At 35.8% G+C, this 21,949-nt stretch overlaps 1 protein-coding gene across 1 annotated transcript in view; it reads left to right on the top strand.

Annotated features, from left to right (window-relative positions):
- The window catches only part of CNTNAP5 (contactin associated protein family member 5), an 861,232-nt gene that overhangs the window by 650,504 nt on the left and 188,779 nt on the right, over positions 1 to 21,949 (top strand). The gene's annotated exons all lie outside the window — the stretch shown is intronic.

The raw sequence follows: 21,949 nt of genomic DNA, 5'->3' as shown, positions 1-21,949 counted from the left end.
CTGAGAATCATTGCCTGTCTTTTCACATCACTGACTTGGGCCAATCTGTTTTCAATAGGAAGAAACCATTTTCCCTTCTGGGTATTTTAAAGCATTTGAACCTAATATTATCATATTACATGATACTATATGCCAAAATAAAGCCAAATAATACAAAAAAGCACAACCAAACAAAACCAACCAACTTGAAAATTGCTTTTCAACACAGTCAGCTCTAACTACCAGAAGCTGATAAGGGACCATAAACTCTGAAAGACTATTACTGGGATGTGCTTAATACACTTGCCTGACCCCTGAGCAATGGGATTTCTTATACTCAACTGTGTTCAGATTTATGGACTCATTCTGTGTTGAGTTCTGGTTTCCATTGTCTCCTTGATGCATCTCCACCATCTCCCCTTCTTAGCCTTAAAACACCTGACTTCATCTCCTCAGCAGACACATGGTAAATTTCTTTACAAGTGTGTACTTCCAATCCTGAGAGTTGAGCAATTGCCTATTGTTGTGATAGTTTTATTTTATTTTTGTTTCATTTGTTATCTCTAGTAGCCCTACTTGATTCATTGAGGAGACATCAAATAATTTGTCTGCTGATGCAATCTCATAAATGAAAAGCCAGATTTGAACCCCAGCAATCTGTCTCCAGAATCCACACTCTTGGCATCTCTTTCTGCCACCTGCATATAGTCAAGATTAAACAATACATTCTTTTGTATAGTGAAATGCCATTTTCCTAAATGCATTTTGGAATCATCTTCATAGTTAAATGTTTTGGTGGGAACATTCATAAAAGGTTTTGATGATATGAAAAATAGGAATCATTCTTTATAATGCGTATAATCAACATGTAGTCCCAATTTTTTGGTGTCCCCATCTGTAATAGTAAATTTTAATGACAGGGTTTACAAGGCATGTGTTGGGATGTGGTACATATGCATTTATGTGTACATAAATTTATTATAAATTTAATGATGCAAAGAATGTGCAGCATACAATTGACAAATAATAATAAATTGATATATTACTCCTATTGTAAATTCTGGGTATCTATTTTATTTTCACAGGATATATTAGATTATTTTGGCAAATTCTGATGTTCATAGCCAACCTATGATCACAACTGATGATGATAGGTTACCTATTGCTCTGACATGAACATCATGAATATCATTTGATATTTGCATTCACATTAATGAATAAATTGAAAGTAGAAAAATGAAGTCATTTGTTGAAAATTTACTTGTTTGTCCATGATGTGAGCAATGTCTTTGTAGAATCAGTAGCTTTTGAATACTGGTATACTTCCCCATTTTATTTGTGTATTATTTAACAATATATTGGATGCCAACTTTTGAATTTATTATGTATTATTAGTATTTTTTCCATCATCTTCTCAAGTTTAGATAATCAATGAAGCAATGAATCAAGCCCTGCTTTGTAGTGTTTGTCAGTTTCTGTGCTGTGAATATTTTCACCATGGCTGACTTCACCCACCAACATGCTATTACTGACAGTGGAGCTCGAAAGAAATGTGCAGCAGTGTTCACAGAGCTCTTTGGTTTTCCATCCACATTGCACACTTATACAAGACATACACAACTACCCTGGGACTGTGGTGCAGCTAAGTGCTACAGCACTTGTCTAGCATGCACAAAGCTGTGGGTTTGATTCCCTGCACTATGCATGCACACAAAAATGGTAATACTAATCACAGCCTCAAGAGCACATATAGTTATAAAGCCATTGAAAATTATTAGTTTTGTATATTCCCTTTGTTTTTAATATGACTTCCCAGTTGCAAGTTTATATAATTTAAATTTTATGCTGACTATGTTTCAAACCAACTCCCCAAATTTCCAAATATTTAGCAATTAGCACTCAGGTTCAAGCTATGGAATACCACTGGATGTACCTGAAGAATTTATACACAGGAAGATTACTATCACTACTGTTAGACTTTGTGCTTCTAAACTGTCAGGCATTTTCAAATCATATGAAAGAGACCAAGCATCTTCACAAACTAAATCAAATGTGAAGGAGATTTTAGCATATTAAGGAAAGAACTTGTTCTTTAGAAAACTGGTCATCCTAGGAACCTGAGTTCTACACTCAGAACAGATGGAAGGTGTTTGTGCCAACAGAGTAATGATGCTAATGTCCCATGGCCAGAGATGTCCTTATGAGACAGGGGTAAAGGGTTAAAATTTCAGTTGAAAGAAAAGGATTTCCTGCTGTTTATGCTGGAGATAAATAGTAGGAAGACCTTCCCCTGTCACACCTATTGTTTAAGACATGCAACAACAAGGTATTGAACCAGTGCAAAAGGTCTAACCATAACTGCTTGCTAGAAAGTAACTTAGATACTCATTAAATTCATTTACATGCTAAAAGATGAACTGGGGGGAGAAAGACTTAATACAAATTCACACACATTTTGGAGGGTGTGTAAATTGGCACAGGTGGCATAGTTTGTGAATATGTTAATTTCTAGCCACAAAACATATAAATGCTGTTTTACTCCATGGCCTTGCTTTTCTGCCTATGGGACAGTCACCTTTCCTTGCCACTCTGATTATGGGTCAGGCTGCTTGCTCTGTGCATCAGGTCAATGCGTAGTTCTTACTAAACCTCTTTTATAGCCATGTTTGATTTCTATTCTGCATGAGCTAAAGGACCTGCTGAGTCAGTGGCATTCAGAGTGCAGGACAGAAGCACCACACTTTGTTCACTTTGGGGTGACCGTTTCAGAAGAGCAAAGGACACAGCACTGTCATAGATTCTCTGCATATATTTTTGCTTTGATTGTTAAAAAAAAAAAAGAAAAAAAAAAGAGTCTTAGGTGGTAGTATTGCTCCTGTATTTATTTATTTTTATTTATTTAACTAATTTTTATTTTGGCACTGTGCTTTGAACACAGAGCCTAGTATATGCTGCACACATGTTCTGGGACTGAGCTATACCCTAACCCTACCCCCAAGCTAGGGTGAAGCTCAGTTCCTGCTGCTATTTTTAAAATGATAAAACATGCACAAATACATATGAAACATACTTTTTCTCTCCACTTTCTGATTAAGATTTAGTTTCCCAGAATGGCTCTTGATACAGGTAGTGTATTATTTGTGGATTCAGTCTTTCCTTTTCTATTCAAATTCATGGAACTAGAACTTTGTGGGAAAGTATATTTCATTCCTTTCAACTGCTTGCTTGAGGAAGTAGCGTCTCATAAAGGTGAATTTGATCTGAGCCACAAAGTCATGCATTCACTCAACAGCAAGTCTACTTATACTACTCAGATGCCCTGACTTTAAAAAAATCATTTTAGTCTTTGCTTAAGAAAAATCAAGACAATGATACAGAGTTTCTATATGACCTGTACCAAGTTTTCACTATGAATAAAGTTACATTTATATGATGAATTTGTTGTAATAATGGGCTCCCATTAATATATTATCATTACTAAAGTCCAGAGTTGGCTGAGATTTCCTGTTTTCACTAAATGTCTTTTTCTCTTCCAAGACTTCATTCAGTTCACCACATTACATTTGCTCTTTTTATCTCCACTGGCTCCTCGTGGCTCTGAAAGTTTCTCAGACTTTCCTTGCTTTGGATGACTTTGGCAGTATTAAGGAGCCCTGTGCAGGTGTTTTATAGAATGAATTCCTGATTTCTAATCCAGTGGTATCCTCAGCTATTCAATACTGAGTTTTTCTAACAAAGTGTATCTTATCTTAAGTCAATGAATAATTTGATGGATAGATCTAAAAGGCCATCCTTAATTAAAAAAATTGTCATAATCTTCCATCATTCTGGCATGAGGCTTGCATATCCTCCCTTAGAGATTCCTTCCTCTATAAGAGTATTCCAGATTGCATATGCTTCTAAGCAGGGCAACCTATCAACCTCTGTCATCTGATAGCAGCCTAGCACCATTACTTGTTTTGTTTTGTTTTATTCTGCCTTCTAAATAACAGAAATTCTTCTTATGCACTTGTACTAATTAATTATTACAACAACCTTATGAGATAGGCTCTTAATTATCCTTATTTTACATAAGGAAACGAAGGCTCGTGTTAGAACACAGTGTGTACCAAGCCCTGGAGGGAAGAACGAGAATAAATTTGCAGAAAGTAGGAATAATTTTAGCCCAAATGAAGCAAATGGTGAACGTTGGGACTCACATGATGGAGCATAGGGGTCTCATCCTGGAGACTGTTTTTTACTCGCGCAAAAGGCCACAGATTTTTTCGGTAGAGGAAAGAGGTAATAGTGGAAGGGTTACAAAAGGAGTGTGACCTGCTCAGATTTATATTTTAAGGTAATTGCTTTCTGGCAGTGTGTAGAGGTGGATCATGCTGGAGCTGCAAAGCTGTCAGGTGATCTAGGTGAGAGAGGCCATCTGCATGAAGGCAGAGGCAGGGGAAACATTTCCATCCCTGGCCTTTCCATCCCAACCTCTGTCGCCACAGTCCCTGTTGTGGTTTGAATTTGAAGTGTTCCACCAAAGGCTCATGGGTTGAATGCTGAGTCCCCAACATAGCACTTTTCAGAGATGGGGTTTTTAGGAAGTGACTGGATCATGAGTTCTCAGACGTCATCAGTGGATTTAAAATATAATGGCATTAATGGGAGGAAACCATAAGAGGTGAGACCTAATTGAAGGAGTGGGTCCTAGTGAGTGTGCTCCTAGTGAGATTATCTCTGGTCATGGGTGTCTTCCTTGCTCTTTTTCTCTGCTTCCTAGTGGTCATGAGCTGATCCTTCCACCACACCTTTCTACCATGATGTTCTGCCTCACCTCAAGCCAAAAGCAGTGCAGCCAACTGAAATGAACTGAAACCTCTGAAACCATGAACCAAAATATTCCTTTCTGCCTTTAAGTGGTTCATGTTAGCTTCCCCACCCCCCATAGCAATGAAAAACTGGCTAACATAGTCACTCTTGGAATTACAACTGGAAAACTCATAGCTTTTAAAACTCCTAAGGGAATGAAAAATATATGCATGTATTCCAGATTCCTAAATTAATGTATAATATAGAAATATATTTAGATTTTCTTTTTCTTTTCCTTCCTTCTTTCCTTCCTTCCTTCCTTCCTTCCTTCCTTCCTTCCTTCCTTCCTTCCTTCCTTCCTTCCTTCCTTCCTTCCTTCCTTCCTCTTTTTCAGCACTGAAGATTGAACCCAATGATACTTTATACTGAACTATGTCCCTAAACTTTTCTATTTTTTTCAATTTTCATACAGGGTCTCACAAAGTTGCCAAGGTTGGCCTTGAACTATCGCTCCTCCTTCCTCAGTCTTTCAAGCTGCTGGGATTAGAGGTGTATACCACTACAACCAGGCACATATATTTATTTACATACGTTTATATGTGTAGATGTAGTCATCCATCATAGATTGATTAAGATAAGATATTGATCTTTCTTTACTAAATGTTGATAAACAATAAATTGTACTTTTTTTTTTTTCTGTTTTCTTAGTTTCAAATTGAATCTGAATCTGAATCAGTCTACCTAGAAACACAATCTTGGTGACTACTTCTTAATCCTTCCTGGGCAAAGGAATCAGGAAGATTTACCCATTATCTCATAATGGGGAATAAGTTTCTATCAATCCTAGCTACTATAACATTTTCTTTGTCCAGGTGAATTCCTCCATTGTTAACTCCTGAGAGATATAGGCCAAATTCTTTATTTCTGCAATAAACACTGTTGGTGGGGTCCAGCTATTTTGGACTTTGAGGACTTGCCATCCTTCCTCAGGTCATCATTAAGTCTGATAGAGAGACCCAATATGTCTTTTTTTCCATGGAGGAACATCTTTTCTCTTTCCTTCACTGTTTCTTCCTCTGCCCTTCCCAAAATGTTATAGCCAGTGTGTCTAATAGGTAGTGTGTCTATGATAATGGACATGTTTGTTTCGGCAATATCCAGTATTATAGCCACTAGCTACATCTGACTATCAATCGTTTGTGGTCATTTCCTCTTCCATTCTTGTACGCTTTCAACTTATTCCCTTTTTACAGATTGTTGTTCTATAAATTACTTGATTGTTCATTAAAGGCAATTCAAAGAACCCCTGTAACCTTTCTCTATTGGTTCACATTCTACTGCTCATAACTATTACCTAACAATGTCAATACTCAGCCAAGCTCAGTGAGCAGGCTGTGCCATAAAATGGGATTCCTCAGATTATCATACACTGTTTCTGGATGTGCTTACCACCCACCATGGAACACTCACCAATATCTCCTTTGTGGCATGTCTCCCTGCTTCTGTAACATGTATTTAATATTCCACAGGCATATCTTTAGCAGACCTGAAGGTAGTTATTTGCATGAACATATATGCTGCAATGAAACCCATTATTCCATAATTAAAATGCAGTAATAAAAATTGTATAATGAATACCCATAAACGTATTACTTTAGTTCTACAATAATATTCCGCTCTACATACTTTATCACATATCTAGACTTCTATTGATTTTTTTTTTTTAAGGATTTTCTGGACATTCCTAGTATAACCCTTCTGAAACCCATTATTCCATAATTAAAATGCAGTAATAAAAATTGTATAATGAATACCCATAAATGTATTACTTTAGTTCTACAATAATATTCCGCTCTACATACTTTATCACATATCTAGACTTCTATTGATTTTTTTTTTTTTTTTTTTTTTTTTTTTAGGATTTTCTGGACATTCCTAGTATAACCCTTCTCCTCCTTCCTAAACTTTAATGTTTTTCTCAACGCCTACTGAGACATTGATCCATTTAGAACTAGAGGAAGAAAACAACAATGATGCAACCAAATTGTTCTAAAAATGAGAAATTTATCTTAAGTATCTGAATTTGAGGAGTCAAATTAGTTGTCATAAAAATTTACTTGGCTTGAGTAGTTCTGGTGTGTGATCATGGAATTCAGAATTATGATATATTTATATTTACATAAATTATTAGCAATTCCTCTTTTGTTTTTCTCTTCCTTTTTCTCTTTCTTTTTTCTTTTTTTGGCAGTGTTGGGGATCAAACCCAGGGCCTTACATATGCTAGGCAAGCACTCTATCCACTGAGCCATATCTCCAGCTCCAGTCCCTCCTCTTGCTAGTGCAGGTTTTTGCAATAAACTGGGGACATGAATGCCACTCTTGACTTTGTGTGTACTCCAAGAACTAAAATAATCGCTTAGGGATGTGGATTTTTTTTAAGACTTTGTGAGTGAGAAGTTATCTCCTTTAGTGCCTTATTTTATGTCCCTGAATTTAATAGTGCCAATTCCATGCCGTTGAGTTTACCTGCTTTATTTGCTCTAAAGAGAAAGTTCAGCAGAATTTCAGAAGGGACTGGAGAATTGCATGTCAAGCAATGTCTGCCCTATATCAATTCTGCACAGCCCTGGGAAAAGAGAATTGAAACAAAATTTCCCATTATGTAAAAGCAGCTATTAAGGAGAAGCCACTGGATTTAAGATGATTGGCAAAGGATACAGTGGTAAAGGGAATTGGGGGTGCAGTTAAGGAATTTATTTGTCCTTTCCCCCTATTCGCTTTTCTTGGTTTTGCCATTTACTTCATAGGCTATCACACAGCACTATTTTAAAACCAATTTGAATTTTTGGAACATTAACATCTGATATGCTTATTTCAACACATGAACATGAACAGATGTTTACATTATAATGTTAAATGTGCCAGCTGTTCTCATGTCTGAATAGGCATCTATGCATGTTATTTAAAAGTAAAACAAAACTTTTAAACCTCTTTGTTCACAACTTGCCTTTTTTCTCTCTGTTCCTCCTTCCTTCTCCCTTTCTTCCTCCCTTCCTTCCTCCAACCTTCTTTTATTCCTTCTTTCCCTCCTTCCTCTTTTCTTTTGAAAGAATCAAAATTTCTTAGAACATTTTTGCTGTTTCAAAATATATCGTAGAAGGTCTGTGCTTGATAGCATCAGCCACGTTAGTGAATGACACACTCTTATCATTGTGCACAGGACAATGTGGAGTTTGAAGAATTCATACCAGATTCAGTATAAGTTTTTATGTTTCCATCTACAGCTGTGAAAGACTGGTTGCATCCCTACAGGCAAATGTCTGTGAATTCACGAATTCTGGTAGTTATCACCATTTGGATAACATTGCCTATCAAGCTATTTTTATTTTTCCTGTTGTGGTATTCAGAACAGTAGATCAAGTATTTTCCCTGTTAATTCCTTTAATTATGAAATCCTTATTAAGATAACAATGTACAGCATTTACTTCTCTAACCAAGATTGCTCTGGAGATAGCTTGATCTGCACAGATTTAACTGGTGGTGATCTCTAACCTACCTTCTTTGTTACAAATGTAGGTGCTGCCAGGAGGGTCTCTGGGGGACTTTTCCACCTGAATCAGCCTTTAAAAGATCACCCATGTATAGTGGATTAATTTTTCTTTTTTTCTGATTTCCTCAAAAGAATTAAACATATAAAGTGTTTGGACATAAATCATGAAATTCAATTTATCATTATTACAGGAATATGCCAGGACATATGTCTACTTCATAGGCCTACACATCAGAAGAAACAAAAAGACTAATATGCAGTCCTTAGTATATTTATGCAGAATGTGTTATACCATGCCGAAGTAATTGCAAAATGTCATTAATGAAGAGGTCAGGGTACCTCTGATAAGTTTAGTGTTCTACCAACTAATTTTAATTGATCATCTGTATGTAAACAAAGGCAAAAATAAGTTGGAAGGGAAAATATTAGAATTTTTACAATTACCTTCTGGTTTCAGGGTTCTTTGCAGTGGCCTACAAAGCCCTACAGAATCTCATTGCCTGTGTCCTTTCTCCCCTCCTATCTCCTACCACTCTCAACCCCCAAGTCTGTGTCCCTTTCCTGTTAATGTTGCAAGCTTTCTATTCCTTCCATGCTGCACTCAGTATCTCTGAACCAGTGATCCCTTGCCTAAACCCGCTTCCTGCTTAATGCTCCCTGCATCTCCTTCATGTTTGACTTGAGTATTATTTTTTCTAGGAGGTTTGTCCTCATGAAGAGCACCATGTTGAGTATCACCTTGCCTTATTTTCCTTTCTTTTCCCATCCCTTTAGTAATTTATACTTCTGATTCCATTTTTCATAGTACTTTTCCCTGTGTATCATATGTTGTAACACATCTATGTATAATTTCACTTATACATAGTGAAGGCCCTATGTACATATACATAGGTCCTCTGTATCTATGGGTTCTACATTCTTGGATTCAATCAACCTTGGATCCAAAATATTTGAAAATAAACAGCTGCATTTGTACTGAACAGGTACAGTTTTTTCTTGTCATTAATCCTTAAAAATGTAGTATAACAACTATTTACACAGTATTTGTATTGTATTAAGTATTATGAGTAATCTACAGACAGTTTAAAGTATAAGGGAGGACAGGCTTAGGACATGTGTAAACAACATGTCATTTTATATAAGGGAATTGGGCATACATGGATTTTCATGTTCTAGGGAAGTAGGCCCTGAGCAAAAGTTCAGAACACATATACCATATTTTACTGCATAATTTTCACCATCACATTAATGTATATTCAGGAATAACCTGTGCATTCTAATCTTGTACCTGAGGTTAGTAATAAATGATTTTTAAGTAATATCAGTACAGTTACAAAAAATGCTTCATATAATGGTCATACCTCATAATTTTGCAAAAAAAAGTTTGACTTAAAATCTGTGATGATTATGTAGTGAATTGTGGTACACATATATACGTATATATGTGTATATATAAATATATGTACATATACATACATTATATACACATATGTAGAGAGAGAGTCATGTGTTGTTTAAAGATAGGAATAGTTTCTGGGAACATTTTAGAGTGTTCTTTCACAAAGTAAACTGGCTATGACATCAGTAAATAATATAATCCTGTGGAACCACTGTCATATATGTAGAACATCCTTAATGAAACAGTGTTAGGAGGCATGTGTCTATATATGGTTACTGGTTACGTATTATATAATACACACACATATATTTTATGGATTGCACTGTCTGTGTAAATTCTACCTTTTGGAATGCGAGTTTCATGAAGAAAAGTACTATTTACTATCTTTACATCTAGAATGTAATTCCTGTGATTGGAATAGCATCTCTAGGCATTCTCTAAATAAATAGTGAATAAATAGGGGTTGATATGATATATGTTTTATAATAAGAATGGAGTAATGTAATTCAATATAGCAAGTAATTCTTTAAAAAGAGGGTGGATGTGAATAGTATAAAAATCTGACCAAAAGTTTAAGATGTTCACACACCTAGAAACTTACTGGCTTTGTAATCAAGGAGAAAACTATTAGTGAACCATGTTTACTACCCTCTTGTGATGTTTACTCGGAGAATCCCAGTGGACTTCTGTTGTGGCTATCTCCTTCCAGGCCTCTGATCCTTGGGAAAATGTGACAGATGATTATTTCCATGTCTTGTCTCTCCTGCCTGTATCCCAGGTGCTTGGACCAGAAGACAACAGTGAGCATCTATAGGTTTGAGCTTGACATGAGAATGATGCTGCTGCTTAGCAGCTTTAACTCCAGGTTACTGTTCCATATCATCTGAGATTTAGTCATTGTTAACAAAGGGAGTTTCCAAAAGGCAAGTGTTCCCTCATCAAATATTAGGAAAAATGGTTTTGTATTGGCAATGTCCATTGGTTTGGAAATAAAGGGAAAAAATAGGACTTGAGTTTCTCAGTCACAGCCAAATTACAATGCAAATGACCAATTTCAGATGTGTGTTCTTCAGAAAAAAATTATACTGGTATGAAAATCTGATAATATGCAAATTCTATCCCAAAGCATTATTAATTCTTTGCTTTTTTGGAATGAGTTCTGTGGTCCTTAAAGTATCCTGAGATAGAAGAAACCAGTATTCATTGACATGTAAGAGAGAAGACTATAATCTCTGCTCAGTGGTAATGCCCATGGGTAACCTGACATATGGATGGAGGAATACACTGGTTGAAGAAGTACTTGAATTTTTCCAAAAATGCCTATCAAAACTGGAAATGAGAAACTGGGGTTGTGGCTCACGGGTAGAGTGCTCACCTAGCATGTGTGAAACCCTGGGCTCTATCCTCATCATTACATAAATATAAAATAAAGGTATTGCATCAACCTGCTACCAAAAAAAAATTTTTTTAAATGATGGAAGTAAAGTTAACTTTTTGATATGGGTAACTGCCATTTTTTTCAAGTAAATGAGAAGAAAAGTACTCTAGAAAGTATGACACATTATCCTATAATCTAAATAAATTCAGAGCAAAATGTAAACCAAGTTAGAAAGAAAAAATTCCCTAACTTTCTCCAATTATTCTGTCATTGCTATCTCTTAATCATTTAGCAGATTGGTCACCCAAATAAAATAATCACATTTTGACTATAGCCAATTATTGCTAGCATAGTCAAGCATGTGGGGCAGAGTCACAAACATGGGAGCACTTGATTCCAGGGACCATTCTTCAGTGGCTCAGCCCATGACACTGAGCAAATTTCATACTTCTTTGTCTCACTTTCTATTTCTATAAAACAAGCATCTTTCTTTAGCATTCTGGATTTTAAAAATGCTTCAAAATAACTGCTACAGTTTAAGTGCACCCAAAGATCTATATGTTGAAGGTTTGATCTCTAGCCTGGTGCTATCAGGCAGTAGTGAACTTGAAGGTGGGGCCTAGAGGGAGGTTTTCAGGTCATTGGGGTCATATCCTCAAGGGGAGGTGCCACCTGGATTCTTCATCCTGCTTCCTATTCTCTTTGCTTTCTGGCCATGAGGTGAACAGATTTGTTCCACAATATGCCCTTACTATAATATGCTGCCCCACCACAGGCCCAAAGCAACAGTGCAAAATAATCATGCACTGAAACCTCTAACTCTATAAGCTGAAATAGTTTCCCTTTATAAAATAAGCATGGTAGGTTTTTGTTCTGAGACAAAAATCTGAATAATACAAGAACCAGCAGAATTTTATAAAAAGATTATTATTATTTAGATATGATTTTTCTTCTTTATTCTTGTTTGAGATGGGGGTCTCACTATGTTACCCAGGATGGCCTTGAACCCCTGGGCTCAAGAGATCCTCCTGCCTCAGCCAGCCCAGGAGTTGGGACTACTAGCACATATTGTAGCTTTCTTCAAATCAATTTAGATACCATGAAGTATAAGTAAGGATGAACACATTTCATATACTATTAATGGCACTAGGATAAAATTCAAAATAAAAACCTTATCAATAAGATAAATATAAGCTGCTCAAGTGTGCAAAAGGGAATTAATATGTCAAATAACTAGTCTGATCCAGATGGTGTTTGGTGGTTGTGGTTGTTTTCAAAATATCTGAATATTTCCAATTGAGCTTTTTAAGTTTGTAATTAGTAAATGAAAAGATCAAGTACACTTTTTCTTTGACACTTACTACTGAATGAACTAGACTTTAATTCAGATAGTCAAAATGAAGAGGCTTTAATGAAGAAAGTGGTATCAGCAGGAATAACTAGCACAAAGGGATACAAATCATACTACTGTTTATTATTGGGATAGGTACCACAATTTAGACATCCTGTCCAGGACAGTGTTTCCCAGAATTCTACAGTGTAAGGATGCTACAGTTTCCTTGCCACTACCTTATCCTTAAGCATGAGTGTGACTATTTGTTTAGGGTGCAGAGGATGCCCACAGCATCATTTAGTGATCATTATCCATTGACATTAATTGCTGTTTTCCAAGCCACAATTGCTCAGCAGTTGACAACAGTGTTGAATCAGCAATTATTCATGTGCAGTTTCTCTTTAATGTGGTTCTACCTGACTACAGAGAAGTTTCAGAAGTGTGTTCTTTCTCCTCTGCACCCTGGGCAGGGGGACCAGCTGGTGGAATTCTTCTCTGCTTGCTGAGTCACAGCACCAATAGACTGCTCAGTTCCACAGTGCGCAGTGGAGTCTCTGTTGGACAAAAATGTGAAGTGGGCAGTATCTAGCCTCATTTTTATTTTTTCTGCCTCAGGCGCTTCTAAGAATATCAAGAGTCTTTGGGCAATCTCTACTGCAATCAGAACTCTCATTCACACTGTGATGTAAGTAGAAGGATCAGCTTGACTAAGCACTGCCAACTTCCTGGGGAGGGGGTGTGTGGGTTCAGTTTAATAAGGACCAGAAATGAAGTTGTCTGCAGAGGCCAAACAGGTAACATAATCGAAGACATTATTTCTACAAAGATTATTGTGTGTGAGCAGTAACTTTCTAGGAAAATGGTTGCCTTTTTCAAAAATCTCATATTACATTTTTCACAAACTTAAAAATGCCACTCTCATTTAAGTATAGAGTGGACACATGTTCAAAATTTGTAACCCATTAATGAAAGAACCAGAAGGGTGCTAAATTTATTCAAAGAACATTTGAAGGACAGAAAATTTTATAGTTTGGAGAACATGCTACATTTAGTTCACTGAGTTCCATTACCTCAAGAGAATCCCCCCAAAAACAAACACACACACCAAAAAATGGATAATGTCTTATAAGACAATAAAATATAACTTTTCCAGTTAGAAATAATTTTTACTTTTTCTGGGCAAAATCTGCAAGTCAACATATATTATGTTCCCAACCAGTAGTGAATATTGAAAGCACATCCTCTAATGAAATAATTAATTCCCTAGATAATTAAATTATCTCTAGAATTAAATTAATACTGGATATCCCTATTAAGTAATGCTTCAATATGACATTAAAAGTGTATCTGTTATCTCATTGTCTTATGGCGAGGTTTCAGAAAACTTAGGAAATAAATTTTTTGTATCTTCTTTTTCCTAAATATACACTGGCTTTCTTAATTTTTCGAATTTTGATAGATCTAAGTGTAAGATAAATAATCACTTTTCTTTCAGTTCTTCCACAAACTTTTTAAAAATAGTTCCACTTTTTGCCATTCATGGTAAATGAATGAACAATAACCACTGCAGGCCAAGGCCACATCCATCTTTAGTAGAACATGAGAATGTGGGTCTAGTGTTGCTAGAACTTCTGATTTTCCAGTAGCATCCAGAAATCTAGACATCTAAGTTGAATCTCTTGATTTTTACTGTTGGGAAATTAATACAAAAAGTTAGAAACTCAATAGAGAGCAACAGTTTCAAGCTACCTCTGGTTTGGGAGTTTCCATATTGCAACTTCTTCCTTAAGTTAAATAGAACTAGCTCTTGTAGGGAGATGTGAGTTTCTCAGGTGTTTTTGTAAACAACCTATGATAGAAAATCAATGGATTTTTTTTCTATATAGATTTAGATCTTTCAGTGTAGAATGTTTAAGTCTTCTCAGTCCAAGAAGAGGACCTAACATCTATAGTCTGTGTGTCCGCCTGTCCATTTATCCATCTATCTAGGTCTATTCAGCATAGATGATGTGCCAAGTACTGGGCTAAAGTATGAAGGTCAATGTGATTCCATTTCTCTGTGACCCTTTTTGCTAGATTTTCCAATATGCACATTTTTCTTCCCAGCTGGCTCTTTAATGCAATGCAAACTCTCTCCCCACTTCAGAATATTTCTGAGTTGCTCTGGGACCAACTCATTGTTAAATACAGGAAACATTTTGTAGTCTTCACACAGCCTCATTTCCTGTGCATTTAAATCTATTCTGAAATTTTTGAAAATTTCTCTTCTGACATCTAGGGAACTGTTCTCTACTGCTTTTCTTCTTAACAACTCTAGTCCATTATTCTTTCAGTAGATTTCTCTATTCACTTTTTTTGTTTTCTTTTTATTGGTTCTTTTAGTTATGTATGACAGTAGAACCATTTTGACATAATTATACAAGCATGAAATATAGCTTGTTCTACTTCAGACCCCAGTACCTCTCCTTCCCCTTCCTCTCCCCAACCCTTCCTTCTTTGCCTCTATGGATATTCATTCACTTTTCAAATCCTTAGAGTTTAGCATCTCTTTATGTCACAGTTTTCCTTCTTGAAAAATCATTAGAGTTAGGTTCACCAATTCCTTCTCTCCTAATTCCTTATATCAAAGTGATCATTGAACCCTTTATATTCTATGTCCTTATTATTCTCAAAATGCCCTCTTTAGCCCATCTCTTTGTTTTAAACTCATTCTTTTCTTATTATGTGTAAATTGTAACAGTTAAGATGTTTTTGGTCACAAGGAACAGACAACAATGCAAAAACATTTTAAACAATAAGGACATTTATTTCTTGTTAATAACAAGTTTTGTATTTGGACAGTTCCAGATTATTGAATTCAGTATTTCCTCACAGACAAGTTTTTCACTGTTTTCCTCAAATGTCGCCCTAATAATTGCCAGATGTATGTAGAGGTTCCGACCTCTCAACACAAAGAATTATATGCACTAGCAGAAACCTCCCTCTCAACTCGTTTTTAGAAATTGGTCTGATTTTTTTACTGATTATTAGCCATAATGATATAATATGCTTCTGGTGAAGACCATCACTGCAAATGAAATTGAAACATACTGACTAGCTTAGACCAGTCACACTGAAATATTCTTTTGGGATGCAACTTTCTTGAGGCTCATGTATAGTAGATCCATAAACCAAAGTGAGGTAGTAGTTGCAATAGTAATAATAATTATATTTAAACCTGAACATGGCCAATGCTGTTCTAAGTATGTACTCATATTACATGATTTAATCCTCATAATATCAATATTTGGTAGATTACATTATTAACCAAGATTTACAGAAGTGAGAACTAAAATGTAGGGTAAGGATTCTGAATAAGAAGAAAGAATTTCTACTTAAGCTTTCTGATTTCAGAGTTCTAATCTTATCTCCTATGTCCTACCAAATATGGGTTTTATTGGCATAAGAGGAAGATATGCAGAGAGTGTTATAGGGTAGTGTTTGAGTCCATTCTAGTTGCTATAACAAGTTTTCATAAACTGGTCTATGAACAACAGAAATTTATTTTTTGCAATTTTGGAGGCTTAGATGTCCAAGATTAAGGCATATTTGGTCTAACAAGGGCTTGCTTTTTGACTCATAGATACCACCTTCTTCCTGTGACTAAGAGAGACAAAGCAAGTGGTCTGGCTAGGCCCTCTTTTATGAGGGTACTAATTCCATTCATGAAAATAAAGCCCTAGATACTCCATTGCCTCCAAAAGAACCTGAATCCCATTGACATCATTAAGAGATAGAGTGTCAGCCTACAATCATTTTGGATGGGGAGGAACACAAACATTTCAAGCAGATCATTTGGCTGTAAAGTGTCTGCTGCATTTCTCTTGTTATGACTACATGATGATGCTCTCATTATTTCCATTCTTGTTCCTCTTCTCTCTTTCCTCTCTATTATGCAACCTTTGAAATGACAAAGGGTCCCTTTGAAATTACAAAGCTGATCACATTACTTCTTTGGTGCAAGTCAGTCAAGGCCTCACTGTGATTTCTAGGGGAAATTCCAACTCTGAATCAGGGAACATAGGCTCATTTGATGGCCCAACTTATCACCTTACTTCAGAAAAACTTATATCCTTTTACTCTATGGTTTAATGTTATTCAATTCAGGCCACAGTATATTTTATCCCTTGACTTTTATACATATATTCTTTGCCTCTTTTTTTTTTTTTTTTTTTTTAACATGCTTAACATATAATTTTCTCTAGTTTTTCTTCTCTGGTATCATGACGAGATTGATGAACTTCATTTCTGTTTCTAGAGTGTCCCGTGTCTTATGACATATTTCATTTGATTTCTAAGTATCCTCTTTTCCAGGGCAGTATAAGCTCCCTCAGGGCAGTTATTGTGCATAAACCATCTATATGCTCATAGTGTATCTTTTATAAATACTTAATGTACATTTCCACTGAAAGACTATATATATACAGGGACCTTCAGGAAGCTCAGAAATTAATGAGAAGAAAGCATTTGAAATTGGGTATTTATGTATTAGAAGAAATGTTATAACATTTAGAGTTGGCTCAGAAACAGATCCCATCACAGACGAATAGAATTTCCTAATTTAACTTCTTATAATCTACGTCTGTTTTGTTTAACTTACACTCAGCAAACTCATCCACAGTTGGTGAAATTCAAGGATTCATCTTGGAATAGGGGAGCAGTCAGAATTGTTCCTTACTTTATGTAATTACCTTCAATTAACCACACATTATGTATGAGGTACTTGAGACATCAAAATTAAAGAGAATACATAAAAAACAAACAAACAAAAAAGTATTGTCATTGTGTCTCCAGGTACAGGAACAGAGAAACAAAATAGATAGTGGTAGTGAAATATAATACAGTTGATCAGAAACATAAGTTCAGCATACAGGATCCCATATAAAGGGTCAATCACTCACCTGGGGAGTGAGGAGAGGCTGGTGTAACTCCTACCAGAGAAACCAGCTTAATGAGGACATGTGTTTGTGAGTCAACTGTGTGTAAGTGCATTGTGGGAGGAGGGGTGTGTGCGTGTTTGAACTATTTCCCTTTAATTTGCCTTTTATGGTGCCTGTGCTCCCATTTATGACCTCAGGTCTACAATAATAAACAATGCAGCTCCAGCTATTTTTGTTTTCTCCCTAGAGAGGTTCATGCACCCTGTGGTTATTGACTGCTGCTACATCCTTACTTAATAAGTGACCCCTCGCAGATTTTAAGTAGGGTGGTTTTCTAATTATGACACTCAGAACTTCTGGGTTTTACTTTCTTAGGGTATTTTCTGAGAGTGTTGTGGTTGCCTTGATCCTTGATTCTTGTGGCAAGTACACGGGAAGTTCATGATGTTTGGGGCTCATGGTATACAGAGGATTAATGTCAATCACTAAAAATGTGGCAGATAAATGGGTTGCTCCAATTATCTGGATGGTCAGTGCTAGTAGAGAAGAAAACACTTGGGTCAGAGAGGATCTATGTGGAAGTCACCTCTTTTTTCATTGAGATTGCATCCTTATTGAGTTGTAGCATTGTTTTCTATGGGGGAAGAAGGCCCCACCTTTCATTGTCTCTGGAATGCTTTTTACTAAGAATTTTTTTAATTTGTTGTTCTTAGATAAACATGACAGTGGAGTGTATTTGACATACATACGTGGACTACAACCCATTCCAGTTAGGACCTCATTCTTGTGGTTGTACATAATGTGGAGTTACACTGGTCATGTATTCATTTATGAGCAAAGGAAAGTTATATCTGAATAATCCTTTTGTCTTTCCTATTCCCATCCCCCCTTCCTTCCCTTCATTCCTCTTTATCTAATCAATCCAATGAACTTCTGTTCTTCCCTCCCTACCCTCCCTTGTGGGATTGCATCCAAATATCACAGAAATCATTTGGACTTTGTTTTTTTGGGATTGGCTTTATTTCACTTAGCAATGATAGTCTCCAGTTCCATCCATTTACTGAAAATGGATTAAATTTTGAAGTGGAAATGATGTGACATTACTGTTGTTACTTTAGAACATGGTTCAACATACAAGTAACTGTAATATTTATTGACTTATTTTTTGGTTTAAGTAATTCATACCTAATACATAGAAGTTAGAGCTTTTAGAAACTCTCCTTTGCACTTTCAGGTTTAGATAAAAATATTAACTACTTAAAGCCTAAAAGGTTTTAATAATCATATTTAATGAAACCGTGAATAAAGTGTGCCTCCCCAAATCAAACACCCTTAAATGGTTCACTATGCAATTATTTATTCATCTAGTTTCTCCAATTTCCTTTGAAGCAGTGTGGATTCTAGGATAAACACAAATGCTAATGTAGTACCACTGATAATTGGACCTTGTTCTCAGCTCATTCCCCAGTTCTCAAATGCTAGGGAAAAGAAGCAGATGTTTCAAATCAAGAGATCTATTTCAGTTAGTGTTATGCTGTGCTTCAGGTGACTTCTCTCCTTAGGAATGGTGCCTTTTCAAAAAACAAAACGTTGTTTTCAAGTTGTTATCCAGGAATTATTATTGGTATTTATGTAAAGCTACTGTCTCTTCAAAGTAAGGTAGCAGTCACACATTCAGGGAATCTGGAATATAATACTGCTTGTGAGCATAAGAAATAGTCTTAGTCTATATTGTGCTGCTATAATACAATACCTGAAAGTGAGTAATTTACAAAGAAGAGAAATTTACTTACTTGCAGTTCTAGAAGCTGTGAAGTCCAAGATCAAGGCACTGAAATCTGATGAGGGCCGTCTTCTTGCACTATTGTATGAGAACAGGTGGAAGGGAAGGAGAGCTTATGTATGTGTGAGAATGTGAGCAAGAGGGGATCTAGCTCACTTATAAACAAATCCATCCTTGTAATAAGAACATTAATCCATTCATGAGAGCTAAACTCTGATGACCTCTTAAAGGTCCCCCCTCAACACTGTTGCATTGGGGAGTAAATATCCAATACGTGAACTTTGAAATATAATGTATATTTCAAACCGTAGAAATACATACGTTATATAATAATAATGTAATGCATAATGTGTGAATTTTATATTATGCTTTATATTATAAATTATATTTTACATATTAAATGTATACTTGACCCTTATAAATATATTCACATATATAATTTTACTAGGATCACATGTAGATATAAATATAAATAAACAGAGATTTTAATTCCCCCAAACAATGAAGAATCTATAATGCAGATAAAATATAGAAAAACCTCTGGACTGTGAAGACAAATTTGCAAAGTCACTGTTCCTGACTTAGAGAAAATACCTCATTGACCTTTTAAACAAGACTCCAGCAATTTTATTAATTAACTTTTAAGGCAAGTTATAAAATACAATTTCATATAGGGGACAAGAGAAGACAAGGCTACTAGATACAAGAAGGCAACAGAGCCTTGTAGTAGGAGGCAATAGCACTGCTCTTGCTAGGGAGGCCAGAAATACAGTGTGTTTGATCCTAGGTCAGATGCACAAGGCAGATGAACTTTGTAGGATTTTTCCAGAGGCAGATGCCATATGAATACTAAGTCCTTGGCTTCAACTACTCTAGCATTTTTATCTATCAGGCATTGGCCTTGTGGAGGATGCAAAAATAAGTCAGGTATGATACGTGGCTCACCTGACATTTAAATTCTATTACTTGGAAAACACATTTATCAGTTGAAATAAAGAGTCAACACAGCAATATCTTGAACATAAGATATGTGTGTCTCACACATAATGGTCCTGGGTTATTTTGGCTCAGAATTTTTTCTTTCTCATATTTTCTTGTTCCCAAGAATCTGAAGTTTTTTCCTGTTATGATCCTAGATGAACACCCGCCATGTTGCAAAAGGCTGCAGAGCAGTAACAAGGACGTTGGTCCTTTCCTGTAAGGGACACACATTGTTTTTATTCATGTGCCATTGGACAGAATTTAGCTGCATGACTTTTCCTTGAAACAAATATGACTTGAGAATGTAACCTTTATGCAAGTGACCATACTCTTCTAAAGATACCATTGATATAAAAAGAAAGAGAATAGATATGGGGGGAAAACTACAGATTTTCATCACCTCAACTGGTAGCAAAAGATGAACATGTAAATAAATAAGCAGATACAAAAAAGCAAATACCCCAAATGACTTTCTATTGAAATATACCAGAACCTACCAAAAATACAAGTCTACAACTCATCTAAGACCATTCCTGCTGAAAAGTATGTTTATATGAATTAGGGCAAAGGTGTGACTTCAAGGCCAGATGTCCTTTGATTTAGTTTCTTTTTTATTACTTAAATTTTTAAACGAAACACTGAAAAGTCATCTACACTCTTCCATTAATTCTCCCCTTTATTCTCTTCCCAGTTGACAGTCCTTTATTTGAAAATTCTCTTCACATTTCTACCAAGCCCCCTACATGACCACTTTCAAAATAATTTTTAAAAAGCACTAAAAACAAAAATAAATTGCAATATCTCTAGATACTTAAATAAATCCTGTATATACAATTTTTGCTGATAGTAATGATTCTGAATGTTCAGGACTATCTTCTATTTAACAAAGCCTGGGGCAGTTCAAAACTTTCTATCCCAATACATTACTATCATCATATTTCTTAAAAATGTATGATGAAAAAAACCCACATTTATTATTTGGAAGTTCAGTTATAGAAAACCTCCCTGTGCGAAATTGTTGAGAAAATCAGATTTAAGAATAGTTTAGTAGTAGAAGCTCTCACCTATGTAATACCTGAAAACTCTAAATATCTTTTATAAAATATCATATCAATATTGCTTTATAATTACATTAGACTGCAAGAAATTTAAGGGCAGTGAAAAAATCTTATCTTTATGATTTTTTTCCATAAATCAAATACCTACCATGTGTGTAGATGTATTCCATATATTGGGAATGCCTACATGAATAGAAAATGAAAACACATGTTTTTTAGAGTAACTATGAGATGAATGGTAAACAGATATTGATTAGTTGATAGATTTTTCTGGCATGGCACATATTTAGGATGAGTAGAAATATAATTAGGCCATTGGTTTCTTTGTTATGTCCAACAACCTCTGGACAAATGTCTACCTCTTGGGAAATCAGTTACCTCTAACACATGATTGTCTGGCAACATGTCTGTGGCATGCAATGCAAGTGTTCCTTTGCCTAATTCCTGCCTGTTACTCATAATCACTCTCTGCCTTAATATCCTGGGTGCTTATCCTCTTGAACAGAGTTCTTAATCTCTCATTATCATCCCCCACACTTTATTTTCATTTGGCCAAGCTCCTGCTATGTAATTATTTTAATCAGGAGCACTATCTCCTTTAACCATGATAGCAAATGATGCCATTTCCAGGGTAGGTTAGAAAATTAAAATGGTTAGAATCCAATTTGATTTGCTTTGTGATGGTGTTTCCAAGGGACAGAGGAGAGGGGAAGGCCTGCTGTGACGTGCCATATCAGAGATCGGAGGCTGCATGCTGCCACCTTGGCATAATTTCTGT

This window comes from Sciurus vulgaris, assembly GCF_902686455.1.
Source record: "Sciurus vulgaris genome assembly, chromosome: 3".
In the NCBI taxonomy this organism is placed as follows: Eukaryota; Metazoa; Chordata; class Mammalia; order Rodentia; family Sciuridae; genus Sciurus; species Sciurus vulgaris.
This window is presented reverse-complemented; position numbering and strand designations above follow the sequence as displayed.